Source organism: Crocuta crocuta, unplaced genomic scaffold (genome assembly GCF_008692635.1).
Source record: "Crocuta crocuta isolate KB4526 unplaced genomic scaffold, BGI_CrCroc_1.0 scaffold506, whole genome shotgun sequence".
Classification (NCBI taxonomy): Eukaryota; Metazoa; Chordata; class Mammalia; order Carnivora; family Hyaenidae; genus Crocuta; species Crocuta crocuta.
This window is the reverse complement of record NW_027528991.1, coordinates 2,135,753-2,139,804: the sequence shown is the minus strand read 5'-3', so window position 1 is coordinate 2,139,804 and position 4,052 is coordinate 2,135,753. Positions and strand designations below refer to the sequence as shown.

Sequence of the window (4,052 nt, the reverse complement as noted above, 5' to 3'; positions counted from 1 at the left end):
GCCCCCCCCACCCCCACACTCATTCCTCCGGGGCCGTGTGAGAGGCCTGACGGTGCGCCTGCGTCTCCCACGGGAATCTGCAGAACCCCCACCCACGGCTNCGGGGCTCGAACCCACGAACCGCGAGATCATGACCTAAGCGAAAGTCGGACGCTCAACCGACTAAGCCACCCAGGCGCCCCTAAGCACCTCATCTTGTACCCAAGAGAAGGAGCCAGGCAGGCCGCGGTTAGCGCTCGTGACGCCTTTTGTGGGCCCCCCGCGGAATGTGAGAGGAAACGCCCCACTCCATACTCTTGTATTTGGGTCTATATTTTTAAAAATTGCTTGTAATGTTTCATTATATTTGAGAGAGAGAGACAGAGAGGAGGGGCAGAGAGAGAAGGAGACACAGGATCTGAAGCAACTCCAGGCTCTGAGCTGTCAGCACAGAGCCCGACGCGGGGCTCGAACCCACGAACCCACAAACCGCAAGACTGTGACCTGAGCCAAAGTTGGACACTCGACCGACTGGGCCACCCAAGCGTCCACACACTCCTGTATGTGGGAGGGGAAGGGGGCGCCAGGTCTGGCCCACACACCTGCGTGCACACACCCCCTTTTGTGTATCACGTGCACGGTCCCTCTCCCTCTGACAGGCCTTCTGCTGCCTGAGCCGCAGCACCAGCTTCTGCAGTCATTCAGCCTGCTTGCTGGGACTGCCCTGTGTCGGGTAAGCCATCAGCACCCAGAATCGTATCTGGACACCGATGGAACACGAGGATCCCCGTCCCCACAGAGCTCTCATACCACCGAAGGGAACAGACAGTGAGCAACGAAGCAAACGGAGAAATCAAACAAGTTCAGGTGGGGTGCAGACTGCCCCCCAGTAAAGCAGGTCACATGACAGATTGTATGCGGGAGGTGATCACTCTCCGCTCCCGGCCCCCGGCCCCCATCGCTGTGAAGGTGACACAAAGGTTGCCCGGCTCCACCGATACCGACCCACGTGGGTCCCCCACAGAAAGTGAGAGCTCCAGCCCACATCCTGTGAGCCCAGCGGAGCCGAGGCTTTCTGCGTGAACAGGGCCCCGCGGAGCCCTGTGAGTAGCTACGAAAGCTGGGAAGTCAAGGGCCAAACGCACCTTTGCCCATGATCCCCACGCAAGGGGCGAAGTGGTGCTCATGCTGGAATGTTCTGGGTAGTGTTTGACCCGTTATTTTGTCTGCACAGGCAAAGCTTCAGGGATGTAAAGCCACCCTGGTAAATCTCCAAGGGTAATCGGAGGGTGTGCCTCTGATCCCGCAACATGCAAACATCCATAAAGTTTGAATTTGTCCCCGAACTCAGTGACGCTGCACGAGGGGATTTTACCTAGTTCTGTGCCTCCTTAGCTCCCGTCATTATCGCGGCACGTGGCTTCTTGAATCGTGGAGAAGGCTGGATGTTTCCCCGGTTTGCCTCTGGTCGCAAGGAGAGCAATGACTGGATTCAGTAGTATGCGGGGAAATCCTTGCGTCTGATCTCGGTTCCCCTCAGCAGGTCACATGACCTGTTTGCAAATCACAGGTCTCCCTGCGGCTACTTACCTGGGAACTGCCGGCCTCTCTCTGGGGAAGATTTGCCAGCAAGATGTGGAAAGGTAGACTGGATGAGAGCGTGGTGTGGCCAAGAACATTTCATAAAGACTTCTGCTGAAAATCACCGCTTGGTTTTTCAACAAAAATAGCATAAGCCCATTTTAATGAAAAAAAAATCATCTCCTGTGGCTCAGAAACAAAACAAATGAACAAATAAAGAAAAAAGAGACGAATCAAAAAACAGGCGCTTAAGGACATTGGACACGCTGGTGGCCGGAGGGGAGGGGTGGGGGATGGGAAGGGAAGGAGATGGATGGTTTTGCGTGTGGGGTGGTGAGGAGCGCTGTGTGGCGTTAGAGTTGTCAAATCCCTGTGTTGTACACCTGAATCTAATATAACACTGTGGATTGACTATACTTCAATAACGAAGAAATTTAGTAAGAAAAAAGAAAAATCATGCACACATGTGATATGCATATGTGCATATAAACTTGCACACAGGTGCATACATGTGCACACCTGTGTACAAGGAGCCTACGAGCAGACTCAGGCCAGACCTTTCCCTGGACAACAGACGTGTGGGCGTCGGGGGCTCGCGGCCTCTGTTCATGCACCTGTATTCTGTTCCCACTTTTTTAGGAAAAGCGTTTACTTTCAAAAAGAATAAAGATTTGCATTTCATTATTATTTGTTCTAGAGAAAGAGAGCGAGGATGTGTGAGCGGGGGAGGGGCAGAGAGAGACTCTGAAGCAGGCCCCGTGCCCAGCACGCTCGATCTCCCGAACGGTGGGGTCACAACCCAAGCTGAAGCCAAGAGTCAGACACTTAGCTGACTGAGCCCCCCAGGGCCCCCCAGAATAAACATTTTTAAAGGAAAATATATTTCTATAAAGAGCGTTGTTATAAAGAACTCTAAACATGAGCCTAAAACTCCGAACCATTTCTAGGCCTCTGATGTCGTCGGTGGCCTCTCTGAGGCGTCCTCGGCCCCCGAAGCCAGTGTAGACAGGCACCCGGGTACCTGCCCCCACAGACCGCTAGCCCTGCTCTCGGCTTTCTGTGCTTCCGGATGGAGCCCCACTGTCCCCCGCACGTGGTGGGGGCGTCCCTCGGACCCGTGGGACAGGGTCCCCCGTGGGGACACTGCTGCTCAGTGACAACTTCACCCCCGGCTGCTTGCACACGGGATGGGCCTGGCCTGTCGGCGATGTGGCAGAAGTGGGGCGTGGGCTTGGGCCCCTGCAGGCACCTGGCGGCGGCCGTGCACACGGCTCCCTGCGTTAGGCTGACACCCCGTGCTGCCGCGGGGACACGTGCAGTGTGGGGACGGCGGGCGCCTTCTCGAAGCCCGGGACCCCGGCGAGCCCTGCTGGCCGTGACGGCCGCACGCCGGGCGTTGCTCTCTGTCCCCAAGGACCAGCTGCCCCCACACCCCGCTCCCCTTCTGGGAGGCGACCACGTACCTGCTCCCTGGTCCCTGTGACCGTGACAGGCCGTGGGGCTGAGGCCGGGACCGGCGGGAGGTGCGGAGAAATCAGGCTGATGATGTGTCTGAGAACCAGAGGGATTGTGACTCACAGGTGAGCAAGGGTTCTGTGCTTACGGCGCGGCCTGCGGGGCAGCTTGGCCTCTGAGGCCGCGGTTGGGCCACCGGTCCGTGTCCCCGCTCCCGAGCCGGGCGCCAGCCGCTGTGAGCCCGCCTCCCACAGAGATGTCTCCCGGAGTGTCCCTCACGGGCGGGCATCGGCGCGCCTGCTGTCTGGCCTGTCCCGTCCCTGCCACCCTGGGGAAGCGGCTGCGCGTGGCTCCGCGAGCGAAGTCCTGTCTTTCCAAGTGAACCCGAACCCCCTGCCTCTTGCAACACGATGATGGCCATGGTGTCATGGTCCTTACTGCATTCCCGGTGGCCGTGGCTCCAGCTCTGTTTTGTGACGTGGGATGGGAGTGAGGATTGAGGGGGGAAAGTCACACTCGCGGCCTGCGGACTCGTTTCCTGTCTGCCCACGGCCCCGATGCTTCAAGCAGCTCCTCCTCGCTGCGTCCACACCGCAGCTGCCTACCGAGCTCGACTCCTTTCTCAGCAGCACGCCGCGCCGTCCTCAGGGTCTGCGGCAGAAAACGTCACTTACGACTTAAAAATGAACACACGACGGGGCGCCCGGGGGGCTCAGGCCGTTAGGCATCTGACTCCTGATTTCAGCTCAGGTCACGAGCTCACGATTGGTGAGTCCCAGCCCCGAGCTGGGCTCTGAGTTGACAGCGCAGAGCCTGCTTGGGATTCTCTCTGTCCCTGTCTCTCTGCTCCTCCCCTGTTCATGCTCACTCTCTCTCTCAAAAATAAATAAGCGTGAAAAACAATAAAAATAAATAAAAGTAACCACACAGAAAAGCCTTTTCCTGCTGCGGTTGACAATGACGGGGGTTTGGAAGCATCCAGGCGTGTCCCTCCGGCCGCATTCCTGGCTCTGGTGCCTGTGGAGGCTGAGATGTGC

General features: G+C 57.7%; 1 protein-coding gene across 1 annotated transcript in view; it reads right to left on the bottom strand.

Moving 5' to 3' along the window:
• The window catches only part of UNC93A (unc-93 homolog A), a 36,703-nt gene extending 35,261 nt beyond the window's left edge, over positions 1 to 1,442 (bottom strand). Inside the window, exon 1 of the mRNA XM_077757368.1 lies at positions 1,355 to 1,442. The gene's annotated coding sequence lies outside the window, so the exon portion shown is untranslated. The remainder of the gene's footprint in view (positions 1 to 1,354) is intronic.
• Between the last annotated feature and the right edge of the window lie 2,610 nt (positions 1,443 to 4,052).